Source organism: Gigantopelta aegis, chromosome 8 (assembly GCF_016097555.1).
Source record: "Gigantopelta aegis isolate Gae_Host chromosome 8, Gae_host_genome, whole genome shotgun sequence".
Taxonomy (NCBI): Eukaryota; Metazoa; Mollusca; class Gastropoda; order Neomphalida; family Peltospiridae; genus Gigantopelta; species Gigantopelta aegis.
Window position 1 is genome coordinate 55,534,070 of NC_054706.1, and position 19,999 is coordinate 55,554,068.

Consider the following 19,999-nt stretch of genomic DNA (forward strand, 5'->3'; position numbering starts at 1 on the left):
ACAATTGCGTGACGTCATTTCTCATTGTAGTATTACGGCAATATCAAGTTTACTGCGCAGAGCGCTCACCTGAGGCGTATTACCGTATAGGATACGAACTATAAGGTATCTTTCTGTTACAACCGGTGAACAGCGATTCTTAAATAAGTGTTTATGCTGTGGAAGAAAAACTTAGTTTCGAAGCGTCAAACAATCGAGCTTAGTGAAGAACCCAACCCCACCCCACCCCCGCGCTGAATTCGTGAACATGCGCCTGGTCCCACCGAACGCCATTTTACCTATCTTACATCAGTTGTTGTCTACGGCCATACCACGTTGAAAGCACCGGTTCTCGTCCGATCACCGAAGTTAAGCAACGTCGGGCCCGGTTAGTACTTGGATGGGTGACCGCCTGGGAACACCGGGTGCTGTAGACATTTTTTCTATTAAGAAAATATTTTAATTTACTTTAGAATATCGATTTAATTTATTTATTATTATTATTATTATTATTATTTATTATTTATTATTATTATTATTATTATTATTATTGAGGCTAGTCATAAATAAATTCATCTTTGAAGGAGCACTGTTGTTTTAGGACCACGTCAAAGAAATTAACAGTTAAAGTATTAACGAGGGAGCCTACCCATTATTCTAATTGCCTTGATTACGTCATTCTGTTTGTTAATTAGATCAACTAATTGACTGGCACTTGAGTGGTCTGGATTTGTGTACAATGTATATATTGCTGACGTGACATTGAGTATTAGTGCGTGTCATAAGGAATATAAAGTGCATGTTTCTCTTCTCTCTGTACATTTCATTTTTATAATTACGACACTGCAGTTCAATATAATGGAGAAATTCAATCTATACGCCGAACTCTACGAAACGGAGAATCGTTTCAGACGAGCCTGTGGGCAGATCATCTTCCTTAACAATAGCCTAGAAGACCTCCAGATTCGCTATGATAAAGCGAGAATCGACAACCACAAGTCATTCTGTTACAACCTGCGACTGAAGATGGCAACAGTAGAGGGAATCCGGAACTATTACTACGAGTATGCTTGCTGGAAAGCAGAAACGGTCGCAGAGTTGAGCTTGAAGGTGGCAATCGTCTCCCCCGAATCCGAATCCGAATTCGAAGATGAAGAAAAGGAATAAAATGCAGACGCCACTTGGTGGCGGCTCTTTTAAGAGCCAAACAAATCACACGAAAGTGGTTTTATACATAATTGCAATATTTGATTTTTATTCACACGCACAGACACAGTATTGTAAATGCATACTCCTAAAAAGGGACACACACCTCCCTTTTTTCCCGCTCCCCACATAATTATATTTTACTCATCAACCCCTACCCAATCAAAAACAAAAAAGAAAGCGATCCTTGTTTACTGACACCTCAGCACATTTAAACATACATCTACACGGGCGCACGCATACACACATGCACGAACACACACGTGCCTCCCCCCCCCCCCCCCCCCCCCCCCAGCATATCTTTTCAAATAATTGTTTACACTGTCAAAGTCTCAAACAATTCAGTGACGTCATTTATCATTGTAACACAAGGGCGATGTTGAACTTAGTGGGTAGAACGGTAACATGAGGCGCGATCCGTTGCACGATAGGAAGGCGATGGGTTTTATCCCGTCCCAACCATATTTCTTTCTCTTTTTCTTTTTCATATCGTTGTTTTCGCCACAGAAGACAAACTCCGCTTCCAAGCGTTAAACAATTGCGTGACGTCATTTCTCATTGTAGTATTACGGCAATATCAAGTTTACTGCGCAGAGCGCTCACCTGAGGCGTATTACCGTATAGGATACGAACTATAAGGTATCTTTCTGTTACAACCGGTGAACAGCGATTCTTAAATAAGTGTTTATGCTGTGGAAGAAAAACTTAGTTTCGAAGCGTCAAACAATCGAGCTTAGTGAAGAACCCAACCCCACCCCACCCCCGCGCTGAATTCGTGAACATGCGCCTGGTCCCACCGAACGCCATTTTACCTATCCGTCGAAAAAAATAAAACAAAAATGAATGCTGAATGTTCACTTCCGGAATATTACATACGTATACCTTTATTTTACATCAGTTGTTGTCTACGGCCATACCACGTTGAAAGCACCGGTTCTCGTCCGATCACCGAAGTTAAGCAACGTCGGGCCCGGTTAGTACTTGGATGGGTGACCGCCTGGGAACACCGGGTGCTGTAGACATTTTTTCTATTAAGAAAATTTTAATTTACTTTAGAATATCGATTTAATTTATTTATTATTATTATTATTATTATTATTATTATTATTATTATTATTATTATTATTATTATTGAGGCTAGTCATAAATAAATTCATCTTTGAAGGAGCACTGTTGTTTTAGGACCACGTCAAAGAAATTAACAGATAAAGATTTAACGAAGGTGCCTACCCATTATTCTAATTGCCTTGATTACGTCATTCTGTTTGTTAATTAGATCAACTAATTGACTGGCACTTGAGTGGTCTGGATTTGTGTACAATGTATATATTGCTGACGTGACATTGAGTATTAGTGCGTGTCATAAGGAATATAAAGTGCATGTTTCTCTTCTCTCTGTACATTTCATTTTTATAATTACGACACTGCAGTTCAATATAATGGAGAAATTCAATCTATACGCCGAACTCTACGAAACGGAGAATCGTTTCAGACGAGCCTGTGGGCAGATCATCTTCCTTAACAATAGCCTAGAAGACCTCCAGATTCGCTATGATAAAGCGAGAATCGACAACCACAAGTCATTCTGTTACAACCTGCGACTGAAGATGGCAACAGTAGAGGGAATCCGGAACTATTACTACGAGTATGCTTGCTGGAAAGCAGAAACGGTCGCAGAGTTGAGCTTGAAGGTGGCAATCGTCTCCCCCGAATCCGAATCCGAATTCGAAGATGAAGAAAAGGAATAAAATGCAGACGCCACTTGGTGGCGGCTCTTTTAAGAGCCAAACAAATCACACGAAAGTGGTTTTATACATAATTGCAATATTTGATTTTTATTCACACGCACAGACACAGTATTGTAAATGCATACTCCTAAAAAGGGACACACACCTCCCTTTTTTCCCGCTCCCCACATAATTATATTTTACTCATCAACCCCTACCCAATCAAAAACAAAAAAGAAAGCGATCCTTGTTTACTGACACCTCAGCACATTTAAACATACATCTACACGGGCGCACGCATACACACATGCACGAACACACACGTGCCCCCCCCCCCCCCCCCCCCAGCATATCTTTTCAAATAATTGTTTACACTGTCAAAGTCTCAAACAATTCAGTGACGTCATTTATCATTGTAACACAAGGGCGATGTTGAACTTAGTGGGTAGAACGGTAACATGAGGCGCGATCCGTTGCACGATAGGAAGGCGATTGGTTTTATCCCGTCCCAACCATATTTCTTTCTCTTTTTCTTTTTCATATCGTTGTTTTCGCCACAGAAGACAAACTCCGCTTCCAAGCGTTAAACAATTGCGTGACGTCATTTCTCATTGTAGTATTACGGCAATATCAAGTTTACTGCGCAGAGCGCTCACCTGAGGCGTATTACCGTATAGGATACGAACTATAAGGTATCTTTCTGTTACAACCGGTGAACAGCGATTCTTAAATAAGTGTTTATGCTGTGGAAGAAAAACTTAGTTTCGAAGCGTCAAACAATCGAGCTTAGTGAAGAACCCAACCCCACCCAACCCCGCGCTGAATTCGTGAACATGCGCCTGGTCCCACCGAACGCCATTTTACCTATCCGTCGAAAAAAATAAAACAAAAATGAATGCTGAATGTTCACTTCCGGAATATTACATACGTATACCTTTATTTTACATCAGTTGTTGTCTACGGCCATACCACGTTGAAAGCACCGGTTCTCGTCCGATCACCGAAGTTAAGCAACGTCGGGCCCGGTTAGTACTTGGATGGGTGACCGCCTGGGAACACCGGGTGCTGTAGACATTTTTTCTATTAAGAAAATATTTTAATTTACTTTAGAATATCGATTTAATTTATTTATTATTATTATTATTATTATTATTATTATTATTATTATTATTATTATTATTATTGAGGCTAGTCATAAATAAATTCATCTTTGAAGGAGCACTGTTGTTTTAGGACCACGTCAAAGAAATTAACAGATAAAGATTTAACGAAGGTGCCTACCCATTATTCTAATTGCCTTGATTACGTCATTCTGTTTGTTAATTAGATCAACTAATTGACTGGCACTTGAGTGGTCTGGATTTGTGTACAATGTATATATTGCTGACGTGACATTGAGTATTAGTGCGTGTCATAAGGAATATAAAGTGCATGTTTCTCTTCTCTCTGTACATTTCATTTTTATAATTACGACACTGCAGTTCAATATAATGGAGAAATTCAATCTATACGCCGAACTCTACGAAACGGAGAATCGTTTCAGACGAGCCTGTGGGCAGATCATCTTCCTTAACAATAGCCTAGAAGACCTCCAGATTCGCTATGATAAAGCGAGAATCGACAACCACAAGTCATTCTGTTACAACCTGCGACTGAAGATGGCAACAGTAGAGGGAATCCGGAACTATTACTACGAGTATGCTTGCTGGAAAGCAGAAACGGTCGCAGAGTTGAGCTTGAAGGTGGCAATCGTCTCCCCCGAATCCGAATCCGAATTCGAAGATGAAGAAAAGGAATAAAATGCAGACGCCACTTGGTGGCGGCTCTTTTAAGAGCCAAACAAATCACACGAAAGTGGTTTTATACATAATTGCAATATTTGATTTTTATTCACACGCACAGACACAGTATTGTAAATGCATACTCCTAAAAAGGGACACACACCTCCCTTTTTTCCCGCTCCCCACATAATTATATTTTACTCATCAACCCCTACCCAATCAAAAACAAAAAAGAAAGCGATCCTTGTTTACTGACACCTCAGCACATTTAAACATACATCTACACGGGCGCACGCATACACACATGCACGAACACACACGTGCCTCCCCCCCCCCCCCCCCCCCAGCATATCTTTTCAAATAATTGTTTACACTGTCAAAGTCTCAAACAATTCAGTGACGTCATTTATCATTGTAACACAAGGGCGATGTTGAACTTAGTGGGTAGAACGCTAACATGAGGCGCGATCCGTTGCACGATAGGAAGGCGATGGGTTTTATCCCGTCCCAACCATATTTCTTTCTCTTTTTCTTTTTCATATCGTTGTTTTCGCCACAGAAGACAAACTCCGCTTCCAAGCGTTAAACAATTGCGTGACGTCATTTCTCATTGTAGTATTACGGCAATATCAAGTTTACTGCGCAGAGCGCTCACCTGAGGCGTATTACCGTATAGGATACGAACTATAAGGTATCTTTCTGTTACAACCGGTGAACAGCGATTCTTAAATAAGTGTTTATGCTGTGGAAGAAAAACTTAGTTTCGAAGCGTCAAACAATCGAGCTTAGTGAAGAACCCAACCCCACCCCACCCCCGCGCTGAATTCGTGAACATGCGCCTGGTCCCACCGAACGCCATTTTACCTATCCGTCGAAAAAAATAAAACAAAAATGAATGCTGAATGTTCACTTCCGGAATATTACATACGTATACCTTTATTTTACATCAGTTGTTGTCTACGGCCATACCACGTTGAAAGCACCGGTTCTCGTCCGATCACCGAAGTTAAGCAACGTCGGGCCCGGTTAGTACTTGGATGGGTGACCGCCTGGGAACACCGGGTGCTGTAGACATTTTTTCTATTAAGAAAATATTTTAATTTACTTTAGAATATCGATTTAATTTTATTTATTTTATTTTATTATTATTATTATTATTATTATTATTATTATTATTATTGAGGCTAGTCATAAATAAATTCATCTTTGAAGGAGCACTGTTGTTTTAGGACCACGTCAAAGAAATTAACAGATAAAGATTTAACGAAGGTGCCTACCCATTATTCTAATTGCCTTGATTACGTCATTCTGTTTGTTAATTAGATCAACTAATTGACTGGCACTTGAGTGGTCTGGATTTGTGTACAATGTATATATTGCTGACGTGACATTGAGTATTAGTGCGTGTCATAAGGAATATAAAGTGCATGTTTCTCTTCTCTCTGTACATTTCATTTTTATAATTACGACACTGCAGTTCAATATAATGGAGAAATTCAATCTATACGCCGAACTCTACGAAACGGAGAATCGTTTCAGACGAGCCTGTGGGCAGATCATCTTCCTTAACAATAGCCTAGAAGACCTCCAGATTCGCTATGATAAAGCGAGAATCGACAACCACAAGTCATTCTGTTACAACCTGCGACTGAAGATGGCAACAGTAGAGGGAATCCGGAACTATTACTACGAGTATGCTTGCTGGAAAGCAGAAACGGTCGCAGAGTTGAGCTTGAAGGTGGCAATCGTCTCCCCCGAATCCGAATCCGAATTCGAAGATGAAGAAAGGAATAAAATGCAGACGCCACTTGGTGGCGGCTCTTTTAAGAGCCAAACAAATCACACGAAAGTGGTTTTATACATAATTGCAATATTTGATTTTTATTCACACGCACAGACACAGTATTGTAAATGCATACTCCTAAAAAGGGACACACACCTCCCTTTTTTCCCGCTCCCCACATAATTATATTTTACTCATCAACCCCTACCCAATCAAAAACAAAAAAGAAAGCGATCCTTGTTTACTGACACCTCAGCACATTTAAACATACATCTACACGGGCGCACGCATACACACATGCACGAACACACACGTGCCTCCCCCCCCCCCCCCCCCCCCAGCATATCTTTTCAAATAATTGTTTACACTGTCAAAGTCTCAAACAATTCAGTGACGTCATTTATCATTGTAACACAAGGGCGATGTTGAACTTAGTGGGTAGAACGCTAACATGAGGCGCGATCCGTTGCACGATAGGAAGGCGATTGGTTTTATCCCGTCCCAACCATATTTCTTTCTCTTTTTCTTTTTCATATCGTTGTTTTCGCCACAGAAGACAAACTCCGCTTCCAAGCGTTAAACAATTGCGTGACGTCATTTCTCATTGTAGTATTACGGCAATATCAAGTTTACTGCGCAGAGCGCTCACCTGAGGCGTATTACCGTATAGGATACGAACTATAAGGTATCTTTCTGTTACAACCGGTGAACAGCGATTCTTAAATAAGTGTTTATGCTGTGGAAGAAAAACTTAGTTTCGAAGCGTCAAACAATCGAGCTTAGTGAAGAACCCAACCCCACCCCACCCCCGCGCTGAATTCGTGAACATGCGCCTGGTCCCACCGAACGCCATTTTACCTATCCGTCGAAAAAAATAAAACAAAAATGAATGCTGAATGTTCACTTCCGGAATATTACATACGTATACCTTTATTTTACATCAGTTGTTGTCTACGGCCATACCACGTTGAAAGCACCGGTTCTCGTCCGATCACCGAAGTTAAGCAACGTCGGGCCCGGTTAGTACTTGGATGGGTGACCGCCTGGGAACACCGGGTGCTGTAGACATTTTTTCTATTAAGAAAATATTTTAATTTACTTTAGAATATCGATTTTTTATTTTATTATTTTTATTAATTAATTATTATTATTATTATTATTATTATTATTATTGAGGCTAGTCATAAATAAATTCATCTTTGAAGGAGCACTGTTGTTTTAGGACCACGTCAAAGAAATTAACAGTTAAAGTTTTAACGAAGGTGCCTACCCATTATTCTAATTGCCTTGATTACGTCATTCTGTTTGTTAATTAGATCAACTAATTGACTGGCACTTGAGTGGTCTGGATTTGTGTACAATGTATATATTGCTGACGTGACATTGAGTATTAGTGCGTGTCATAAGGAATATAAAGTGCATGTTTCTCTTCTCTCTGTACATTTCATTTTTATAATTACGACACTGCAGTTCAATATAATGGAGAAATTCAATCTATACGCCGAACTCTACGAAACGGAGAATCGTTTCAGACGAGCCTGTGGGCAGATCATCTTCCTTAACAATAGCCTAGAAGACCTCCAGATTCGCTATGATAAAGCGAGAATCGACAACCACAAGTCATTCTGTTACAACCTGCGACTGAAGATGGCAACAGTAGAGGGAATCCGGAACTATTACTACGAGTATGCTTGCTGGAAAGCAGAAACGGTCGCAGAGTTGAGCTTGAAGGTGGCAATCGTCTCCCCCGAATCCGAATCCGAATTCGAAGATGAAGAAAAGGAATAAAATGCAGACGCCACTTGGTGGCGGCTCTTTTAAGAGCCAAACAAATCACACGAAAGTGGTTTTATACATAATTGCAATATTTGATTTTTATTCACACGCACAGACACAGTATTGTAAATGCATACTCCTAAAAAGGGACACACACCTCCCTTTTTTCCCGCTCCCCACATAATTATATTTTACTCATCAACCCCTACCCAATCAAAAACAAAAAAGAAAGCGATCCTTGTTTACTGACACCTCAGCACATTTAAACATACATCTACACGGGCGCACGCATACACACATGCACGAACACACACGTGTCCCCCCCCCCCCCCCCCCCCCCCCCCCCAGCATATCTTTTCAAATAATTGTTTACACTGTCAAAGTCTCAAACAATTCAGTGACGTCATTTATCATTGTAACACAAGGGCGATGTTGAACTTAGTGGGTAGAACGCTAACATGAGGCGCGATCCGTTGCACGATAGGAAGGCGATTGGTTTTATCCCGTCCCAACCATATTTCTTTCTCTTTTTCTTTTTCATATCGTTGTTTTCGCCACAGAAGACAAACTCCGCTTCCAAGCGTTAAACAATTGCGTGACGTCATTTCTCATTGTAGTATTACGGCAATATCAAGTTTACTGCGCAGAGCGCTCACCTGAGGCGTATTACCGTATAGGATACGAACTATAAGGTATCTTTCTGTTACAACCGGTGAACAGCGATTCTTAAATAAGTGTTTATGCTGTGGAAGAAAAACTTAGTTTCGAAGCGTCAAACAATCGAGCTTAGTGAAGAACCCAACCCCACCCCACCCCCGCGCTGAATTCGTGAACATGCGCCTGGTCCCACCGAACGCCATTTTACCTATCCGTCGAAAAAAATAAAACAAAAATGAATGCTGAATGTTCACTTCCGGAATATTACATACGTATACCTTTATTTTACATCAGTTGTTGTCTACGGCCATACCACGTTGAAAGCACCGGTTCTCGTCCGATCACCGAAGTTAAGCAACGTCGGGCCCGGTTAGTACTTGGATGGGTGACCGCCTGGGAACACCGGGTGCTGTAGACATTTTTTCTATTAAGAAAATATTTTAATTTACTTTAGAATATCGATTTAATTTATTTATTAATTAATTATTATTATTATTATTATTATTATTATTATTGAGGCTAGTCATAAATAAATTCATCTTTGAAGGAGCACTGTTGTTTTAGGACCACGTCAAAGAAATTAACAGTTAAAGATTTAACGAAGGTGCCTACCCATTATTCTAATTGCCTTGATTACGTCATTCTGTTTGTTAATTAGATCAACTAATTGACTGGCACTTGAGTGGTCTGGATTTGTGTACAATGTATATATTGCTGACGTGACATTGAGTATTAGTGCGTGTCATAAGGAATATAAAGTGCATGTTTCTCTTCTCTCTGTACATTTCATTTTTATAATTACGACACTGCAGTTCAATATAATGGAGAAATTCAATCTATACGCCGAACTCTACGAAACGGAGAATCGTTTCAGACGAGCCTGTGGGCAGATCATCTTCCTTAACAATAGCCTAGAAGACCTCCAGATTCGCTATGATAAAGCGAGAATCGACAACCACAAGTCATTCTGTTACAACCTGCGACTGAAGATGGCAACAGTAGAGGGAATCCGGAACTATTACTACGAGTATGCTTGCTGGAAAGCAGAAACGGTCGCAGAGTTGAGCTTGAAGGTGGCAATCGTCTCCCCCGAATCCGAATCCGAATTCGAAGATGAAGAAAAGGAATAAAATGCAGACGCCACTTGGTGGCGGCTCTTTTAAGAGCCAAACAAATCACACGAAAGTGGTTTTATACATAATTGCAATATTTGATTTTTATTCACACGCACAGACACAGTATTGTAAATGCATACTCCTAAAAAGGGACACACACCTCCCTTTTTTCCCGCTCCCCACATAATTATATTTTACTCATCAACCCCTACCCAATCAAAAACAAAAAAGAAAGCGATCCTTGTTTACTGACACCTCAGCACATTTAAACATACATCTACACGGGCGCACGCATACACACATGCACGAACACACACGTGCCTCCCCCCCCCCCCCCCCCCCCCCCAGCATATCTTTTCAAATAATTGTTTACACTGTCAAAGTCTCAAACAATTCAGTGACGTCATTTATCATTGTAACACAAGGGCGATGTTGAACTTAGTGGGTAGAACGCTAACATGAGGCGCGATCCGTTGCACGATAGGAAGGCGATTGGTTTTATCCCGTCCCAACCATATTTCTTTCTCTTTTTCTTTTTCATATCGTTGTTTTCGCCACAGAAGACAAACTCCGCTTCCAAGCGTTAAACAATTGCGTGACGTCATTTCTCATTGTAGTATTACGGCAATATCAAGTTTACTGCGCAGAGCGCTCACCTGAGGCGTATTACCGTATAGGATACGAACTATAAGGTATCTTTCTGTTACAACCGGTGAACAGCGATTCTTAAATAAGTGTTTATGCTGTGGAAGAAAAACTTCGTTTCGAAGCGTCAAACAATCGAGCTTAGTGAAGAACCCAACCCCACCCCACCCCTGCGCTGAATTCGTGAACATGCGCCTGGTCCCACCGAACGCCATTTTACCTATCCGTCGAAAAAAATAAAACAAAAATGAATGCTGCATGTTCACTTCCGGAATATTACATACGTATACCTTTATTTTACATCAGTTGTTGTCTACGGCCATACCACGTTGAAAGCACCGGTTCTCGTCCGATCACCGAAGTTAAGCAACGTCGGGCCCGTTTAGTACTTGGATGGGTGACCGCCTGGGAACACCGGGTGCTGTAGAAATTTTTTCTATTAAGAAAATATTTTAATTTACTTTAGAATATCGATTTTATTTATTTATTAATTAATTATTATTATTATTATTATTATTATTATTATTATTATTATTATTGAGGCTAGTCATAAATAAATTCATCTTTGAAGGAGCACTGTTGTTTTAGGACCACGTCAAAGAAATTAACAGTTAAAGTTTTAACGAAGGTGCCTACCCATTATTCTAATTGCCTTGATTACGTCATTCTGTTTGTTAATGTCACGGGGATTCTATAATTCCCGTAACCGAATAAAACACGATTATCAAAATGTCTCTCCTACTTGTATATCTATTAGATCTCTCTGTAATAGGCTGTTAAACCCTAGTATGGCTCGTCTCTAGGTATGATCAGAGATACGATCTTATATAAGTATATATTATTATAGCACGTTAGTTCTCTAGAAAACACAACAAAAACACAATACACTTTGGAATCTGTATTAATCTACGCTGACAAATGTACAGCCGTAGTAGTAAATTAATAACAGCAATAATAACAACCCAGAACTGATCACTTAATTAGTTAATCTTTAGGTGTCTAGTTACACAATATGCTAATCACTTCACCGTTACACCACACCCACACGTGTGATAATTGAGAAACGCTTACAGGAGAAGTTAATTAATAAAGGAATTACAACACCATTCCTAACTGGTTAATTTTTAATTAACCCTTACTACTCGTTCAGTAACGTGTGATAATTGAGAAACGCTTCTTGGGGAACTTAATTAATAAAGGAATTACAGCTCTATTCCTAACGGGTTAATTTTTAATTAACCCTTAACTACTCTTTCAGTAATCTGTAACACAAAATTAATACTGGTACCTATCACAATAAAGACAATAACCTACAGTTTACCTAGGGTCTTCTAGGATGACTGGCTAAGCTTTATATTACCAAATACTCATATAATGTTAGAACAAAAAGTCTACGATTTACTTCGTCAGATGACCGAAGACACTGTCTAAAGAATATTGGTATAATACAGTATTAAAATATTTAAAGTCACATCAATCACATCAAGGTTATACACAGAGCAGAAATGATATTTACCAAAGTCCAAACGGACTAACGTTCCCAGGAAGCTTCCTAATTCGTTCTCCTCGATATCTCTAAATCCTAGCTATTTATTCAAAAATCAGAAAACGCCTGGGGGTACAAGGCGGTACCTCCCCCTATCATCTCATACTAGCGTCGGTATATTCTCTCTGATCGTCAGACTTACTGACGCCAGTCGTCGCCATCACGGTTGTAAAAACCGCACTCGCAGAGGTATTACGTAACTACTCGTCACATGGCCTCCGCAGCTGGACTGAGGGTGTGTATTAGGCGTACCGATCGAGGACGGTCGCGCAGAAGTCTTACGTAACAAGTTGCCCATCTGGGCTACGGGCAATTAAACTGCACACGGCCCTCTAACACAAGTAAAATCGCCACAGGCGAAAACAAATTAAAAGCATGTACCGTCACACACCCCCACCTCAAAAAGGATATTTCCTCTACTCTAGGAATAGGGAAATATACTACATTAAAATAAAAAGGTGCGTTAACCGACGCATACGGGCATTTATAACACATGTAATAATAAGGTGACTACCAGTAATCACACTGAGTCTCTGAGTCCCTGGTATACAAATAAAAAATATATAAACAAAACAGAAATCAAGAATGTCAACACATATCATAACGTTCAACTTCGGGACAGGGCATCAGCGATTACATTGGATGTGCCCTTGATATGTTCAATGGTAATTGGGTATTCTTGCAGAAGAAGACTCCACCTCAAAACTCTCTGGTTGGAGGCTTTCATTAGGATGGTCCAGTTCGTCTTCGTCTTCTTGGAACAGCACAGCTCCAGCACCCACGTCACTGGCACCCACAGCTAGCTTGAAAGGCACTCGGTAGTCTGGTGCTGCCATCACGGGAGACGAGTAGCGCCTCTGCTTGAGACGGTTGAATGACTTCTCGCATTCACCTGACCAATGGAACTTCGTTTCCCTCTTTTTCAGCGTCGCACATTTTCCAGGTCTTCTCCGACAGGCATGCTGTCGACGCGGTGTAGCGTTGGGTTCCAAGCGCACATCTTGGCTTAAGGTATTGGTAACCGTTGGAAGGTTCTGACAAATGGAAATATTGTCTTGTTTCAACGTAGTCAACTTTGCTCGCTTGGGGCTCAAGTCTGCTAGAATCTGGCCGTTGGCCAACTTGACCTCTGCAGTCTTGACGTCATCACAGGAAATTGAGTGTCTCTCAATTTGGACCGGTCTCTCTGGAACTATCGGCAGTCTGTCAAAATAACCTTTTAGCAAACTGATGTGACAATACCTACTTTTCCTAACCCTATCAGGAGTGTTTATCACATACCCTGTCTCATTAACCCGTTTGAGCACAACATAGGGACCGAAATACCGGTTCTGTAATGAACCCCGTTTAATGGGAAGGTACAGCAGCACTTTATCCCCTGGTTTAAATTCCCGACTCCTAGTCTTCCTATCAAACACTGATTTTATTTTGCTCTGAGCATGGCTCAGTTGCTTCCTAGCCTTCCTATCAAACTCTGATTTTATTTTGTTCTGAGCATGGCTCAGTTGCGTCCTAGCTAGTTCGGTCGCCGGCAACCTCCGATCTCTAACTCTCTTACTTATTAATACTCCCTTGTCCACCGTTAACAAGGTAGTGCGAGCTGCCAACAAATTTGGATCAGCCCCCTGCTCTAGTACTAACTCTTGTCTATTACAAGGTAAATCCCCTCTATCAACCACAACTGGTTCAATTCCCCTCTGCGGGAGATCAACAGGTTCCACCACATTTAATTTGTCAGTTGACTTATCTACCATTTTACTGATAACCTCATCCACTCCAATTTCATGGCTCACACACGTATCAGACAAATCACAAATATCCTCTAGGTCCCGTGCTAACCTACTGGTCATATCCCTAGTCATTACACACGCAGGATATTTAATCTCATCAACCTCACACTCTTCTATTGGTAACGTGCTGTCTTTAATTAACAGTTGGTCACATTTCGGTTGACAACACTGACTAGTCAAATCATTTCCCAACAAAACTCCTATGTTTTCAACAGGCAAGTCCTTCACAACACCCATAACGACTGGTCCCGTCACAAACTTCGAACACAAGAAAACCTTATGTAACCGGACAACCATTTTTTCTCCAGTAACCGAGGTTAAAGCCAAACTAAGTCCTATGTCTGAATTTTCAATACCAGCTAAACACTTTTGCGTTATCAGACTCTGACTACACCCGGTATCTCTATAGATTGATATTGCCTTAGGACACAACTCTTGTTTCACATCACAAACCATACCAGTGGACACATACGGGTTTACTTTCTCTGCCATGGGACTAACCATTAACTCTCTCGCTAACGGAGCTGACCTCACTAAACCGACCACTTGCGCATTATCGCGTTTCCTTTTAAAACAGTCCCCGATAAGATGGTTATCCTTTTTACAGTAACTGCAATGTGGACGAAACGTTCGTGCATTGGCTGATAATGCAGGCCTATCCTTACTTTGCCCACCAGGTGCATTCCTTGCCTGACTAGCTGACCAACTAGATGACTCTCCCCGATAGTTACTTTCCCGGGAAAAACCTGGCTGAAATTTCTTCTTATCACCCTGTTGTAAAGAGCTACCCGGTACTGCCTGAGCTTTGTGTATTAACACGTAATCATCTGCCACTATGCCTGCCTCCTCTATCTTTTTGACATCACGATCCTCTAAATGAATACGTAAGCTAACTGGTAATCCATTTTTAATGTCCTGTAAGATCAACAACTCCCGTAACTCGGTATATGACTCTACCTGATGAGACACCACCCATTTATCAAACATCCCTGCCTTCTTAGCCACAAACTCACTATAAGACTGACCCTGCGTTTTTCTCAACTCGCTATACCGTAAACGATAATCCTCAGGACGTAATTCATACGCCCTCAACACTGCCGCCTTAACTAGGTCGTACTGACTTGCTCGCTCATCACTCATTGAATTATAAGCTACACTAGCCTTCCCCTTAAACTTAGACACGGCTAACAATGTCCACTTAGACTGCGGCCAATTTAGCTGCTTAGCGGCCCGTTCAAAAAGTTGGAAAAACATATCTACCTCCTGGTCATCAAATACAGGCACTGATCTATAAGCCTCCGACATGTTAAAACCATTTCCTGCCTCACGTCTAACTTCTTCAGTATTCAACGTTAACTCATGTTCCACTTTTAATTTTTCTAACTGGAATTCTCTATTCCTTTCTTCTTTCTCTCTATCCCTATCTTCTCTTTCTCTCTCTTTCTCTCTATCCCTATCTTCTCTTTCTCTCTCCCTTTCTCTATCCCTCTCTCTATCTTCCCTATCTCTATCTCTATCTTCTCTCTCCCTCTCTTCTCTTTCTCTCTCTCTCTCTCTATCTAATGCACGTTCTTCTTTTTCTCTCTCTTTCTCTTCTCTTTCGTACTCAAGCTTTTTAAAAGCTAATTGTTGTTCCACACTTAACTCATTTATCTCTATCTCTGGAACAATCTCACTGTCTTCCATAACAGGCCTATCACCAAAAACTTCCTGGATAATAATTGTCTTTATATCACCTAAGGTTTTAGCTGATGTTAAATCAATTTCTCGCTCACCCGCGATTTTAACTAACTCGGCCTTACGTGCTCGCTTAATCTCCACTACACTGAGCGTAGGCCTATCCAGCAAATTTTTATCCATGTTTAGATATGACGCACTTATTTTTAATTTTCTAGTGAACAACGTGCTACTTCTGGTAAATTTGTAAAAATAATTTATAAAGCCCCCATTTACAAACAATACTTTTTTAAATATGCATGTCCCGTTTCAGATCCCGGGACGAGCGCCCCAATTTTCTACTCCTGTCACGAGGATTCTATAATTCCCGTAACTGAATAAAACACGATTATCAAAATATCTCTCCTAACTGTATATCTATTAGATCTCTCTGTAACAGGCGGTTAAACCCTAGTATGGCTCGTCTAGGTATGATCAGAGATACGATCTTATATAAAGTATATATTATTATAGCACGTTAGTTCTCTAGAAACACAACAAAAACACAATACACTTTGGAATCTGTATTAATCTACGCTGACAAATGTACAGCCGTAGTAGTTAATTAATAACAGCAATAATAACAACCCAGAACTGATCACTTAATTAGTTAATCTCTAGGTGTCTAGTTACACAATATGCGAATCACTTCACCGTTACACCACACCCACGCGTGTGATAATTGAGAAACGCTTCCAGGAGAAGTTAATTAATAAAGGAATTACAACACCATTCCTAACTGGTTAATTTTTAATTAACCCTTACTACTCGTTCAGTAACGTGTGATAATTGAGAAACGCTTCTTGGGGAACTTAATTAATAAAGGAATTACAACACCATTCCTAACTGGTTAATTTTTAATTAACCCTTACTACTCGTTCAGTAACGTGTGATAATTGAGAAACGCTTCTTGGGGAACTTAATTAATAAAGGAATTACAGCTCTATTCCTAACGGGTTAATTTTTAATTAACCCTTAACTACTCTTTCAGTAATCTTGTAACACAGAATTAATACTGGTACCTATCACAATAAAGACAATAACCTACAGTTTACCTAGGTCCTCTAGGATGACTGGCTAAGCTTTATATTACCAAATACTCATATAATGTTAGAACAAAAAGTCTACGATTTACTTCGTCAGATGACCGAAGACACTGTCTAAAGAATATTGGTATAATACAGTATCAAAATATTTAAAGTCATATCAATCACATCAAGGTTATACACAGAGCAGAAATGATATTTACCAAAGTCCAAACGGACTAACGTTCCCGGAAAGCTTCCTTTTGCGTTCTTCTCGATATCTCTAAAAACTAGCTATTTATTATAAAATCAGAATTCGCCTGGGGGTACAAGGCAGTACCTCCCCCTATCATCTGTATTTCCAACGCACCCAAGCGGTATTATTTCTCTCTGATCGTCAGACTTACTGACGCCATCGTCGCCAAATCACGGTTGTAAAACCCGCACTCGCAGAGGTATTACGTAACTACTCGCCACATGGCCTCCACAGCTGGACTAAGTGCATATTGGAATGTCCGATCGCGTGAAGTATTACGTAACAAGTTCCCCACCTAGCCTACGGGCAATGAAACTGCACACGGCCCTCTAACACAATTAAAATCGCCACAAATTTAAGAGCATGTACCGTCACAGGGACACACACCTCCCTTTTTTCCCCGCTCCCCACATAATTATATTTTACTCATCAACCCCTACCCAATCACAAAAACAAATAAAAGCGATCCTTTTTTTGCTCCCCACATAATTATATTTTACTGACTTACCTCAGCACATTTAAACATACATCTACACGGGCGCACGCATACACACATGCACGAACAGACACGTCCCCCCCCCCCCCCCCCCCCCATATCTTTTCAAATAATTGTTTACACTGTCAAAGTCTCAAACAATTCAGTGACGTCATTTATCATTGTAACACAAGGGCGATGTTGACCTTAGTGGGTAGAACGCTTACGTGAGGCGCGATCCGTTGCACGATAGGAAGGCGATTGGTTTTATCCCGTCCCAACCATATTTCTTTCTCTTTTTCTTTTTCATATCGTTGTTTTCGCCGCGGAAGGGAAACTCCGCTTCCAAGCGTTAAACAATTGCGTGACGTCATTTCTCATTGTAGTATTACGGCAATATCAAATTTACTGGGTAGAGCGCTCACCTGAGGCGTATTACCGTATAGGATACGAACTATAAGGTATCTTTCCGTTACAACCGGTGCACAGCGATTCTTAAATAAGTTTTTATGCTGTGGAAGAAAAACTTCGTTTCGAAGCGTCAAACAATCGAGCTTAGCGAAGAACCCAACCCCACCCCACCCCCGCGCTAAATTCGTGAACATGCGCCTGGTCCCACCGAACGCCATTTTACCTATCCGTCGAAAAAAATAAAACAAAAATGAATGCTGCATGTTCACTTCCGGAATATTACATACGTATACCTTTATTTTACATCAGTTGTTGTCTACGGCCATACCACGTTGAAAGCACCGGTTCTCGTCCGATCACCGAAGTTAAGCAACGTCGGGCCGGGTTAGTACTTGGATGGGTGACCGCCTGGGAACACCGGGTGCTGTAGACATTTTTTTCTATTAAGAAAATATTTTAATTTACTTTAGGATATCGATTTTATTTATTTATTAATTAATTATTATTATTATTATTATTATTATTATTATTATTATTGAGGCTAGTCATAAATAAATTCATCTTTGAAGGAGCACTGTTGTTTTAGGACCACGTCAAAGAAATTAACAGTTAAAGTTTTAACGAAGGTGCCTACCCGTTATTCTAATTGCCTTGATTACGTCATTCTGTTTGTTAATTGGATCAAATAATTGACTGACACTTGAGTGGTCTGGATTTGTGTACAATGTATATATTGCTGACGTGACATTGAGTATTAGTGCGTGTCATAAGGAATATAAAGTGCATGTTTCTCTTCTCTCTGTACATTTCATTTTGATAATTACGACACTGCAGTTCAATATAATGGAGAAAGTCAATCTATACGCCGAACTCTACGAAACGGAGAATCGTTTCAGACGAGCCTGTGGGCAGATCATCTTCCTTAACAACAGCCTAGAAGACCTCCAGATTCGCTATGATAAAGCGAGAATCGACAACCACAAGTCATTCTGTTACAACCTGCGACTGAAGATGGCAACAGTAGAGGGAATCCGGAACTATTACTACGCGTATGCTTGCTGGAAAGCAGAAACGGTCGCAGAGTTGAGCTTGAAGGTGGTAATCGTGTCCCCCGAATCCGAATCCGAAGATGAAGAAATGGAATAAAATGCAGACGCCACTTGGTGGCGGTTCTTTTAAGAGCCAAACAAATCACACGAAAGTGGTTTTATACATAATTGCAATATTTGATTTTTATTCACACGCACAGACACAGTATTGTAAATGCATACTCCTAAAAAGGGACACACACCTCCCTTTTTTCCCGCTCCCCACATAATTATATTTTACTCATCAACCCTTACCCAATGAAAAACAAAAAAGAAAGCGATCCTTGTTTACTGACACCTCAGCACATTTAAACATACATCTACACGGGCGCACGCATACACACATGCACGAACACACACGTGCCCCCCCCCCCCCCCCCCCCTATCTTTTCAAATCATTGTTTACACTGTCAAAGTCTCAAACAATTCAGTGACGTCATTTATCATTGTAACACAAGGGCGATGTTGATCTTAGTGGGTAGAACGCTTACCTGAGGCGCGATCCGTTGCACGATAGGAAGGCGATTGGTTTTATCCCGTCCCAACCATATTTCTTTCTCTTTTTCTTTTTCATATCGTTGTTTTCGCCACAGAAGGCAAACTCCGCTTCCAAGCGTTAAACAATTGCGTGACGTCATTTCTCATTGTAGTATTACGGCAATATCAAGTTTACTTGGTAGAGGCTCACCTGAAGCGTATTACCGTATAGGATACGAACTATAAGGTATCTTTCCGTTACGACCGGTGCACGGCGATTCTTAAATAAGTGTTTATGCTGTGGAAGAAAAACTTCGTTTCGAAGCGTCAAACAATTGCGTGACGTCATTTGTCATTGCAAGACAATGACAATATCGAGCTTAGTGGAGAACCCCACCCCACTCCACCCCCGCGCTAACTTCGTGACCATGCGCCTAGCCCTACCGAAGGCCATTTTACCTGTCCGTCGAAAAAAATAAAACAAAAATGAATGCTGCATGTTAACTTCCGGAATATTACATACGTATACCTTTATTTTAAATCAGT

At 40.6% G+C, this 19,999-nt stretch overlaps 8 non-coding genes across 8 annotated transcripts; all 8 read left to right on the forward strand.

Moving 5' to 3' along the window:
• The first annotated feature begins 297 nt into the window (after positions 1-297).
• On the forward strand, positions 298-416 carry LOC121380278. The gene has a single exon (XR_005958913.1). It is a non-coding gene; the product is annotated as a 5S ribosomal RNA (ribosomal RNA).
• Positions 417-2,088: 1,672 nt separating this feature from the next.
• Positions 2,089-2,207, forward strand: LOC121380279. Its single transcript, XR_005958914.1, has one exon. It is a non-coding gene; the product is annotated as a 5S ribosomal RNA (ribosomal RNA).
• A 1,660-nt stretch (positions 2,208-3,867) lies between these two features.
• LOC121380280 lies at positions 3,868-3,986 on the forward strand. The gene has a single exon (XR_005958915.1). It is a non-coding gene; the product is annotated as a 5S ribosomal RNA (ribosomal RNA).
• A 1,662-nt stretch (positions 3,987-5,648) lies between these two features.
• On the forward strand, positions 5,649-5,767 carry LOC121380281. Its single transcript, XR_005958916.1, has one exon. It is a non-coding gene; the product is annotated as a 5S ribosomal RNA (ribosomal RNA).
• Positions 5,768-7,425: 1,658 nt separating this feature from the next.
• On the forward strand, positions 7,426-7,544 carry LOC121380268. Its single transcript, XR_005958904.1, has one exon. It is a non-coding gene; the product is annotated as a 5S ribosomal RNA (ribosomal RNA).
• Positions 7,545-9,208: 1,664 nt separating this feature from the next.
• Positions 9,209-9,327, forward strand: LOC121380269. The gene has a single exon (XR_005958905.1). It is a non-coding gene; the product is annotated as a 5S ribosomal RNA (ribosomal RNA).
• Positions 9,328-10,980: 1,653 nt separating this feature from the next.
• Positions 10,981-11,099, forward strand: LOC121380270. Its single transcript, XR_005958906.1, has one exon. It is a non-coding gene; the product is annotated as a 5S ribosomal RNA (ribosomal RNA).
• A 7,103-nt stretch (positions 11,100-18,202) lies between these two features.
• On the forward strand, positions 18,203-18,321 carry LOC121380266. The gene has a single exon (XR_005958903.1). It is a non-coding gene; the product is annotated as a 5S ribosomal RNA (ribosomal RNA).
• The last annotated feature ends 1,678 nt before the right edge of the window (positions 18,322-19,999 follow it).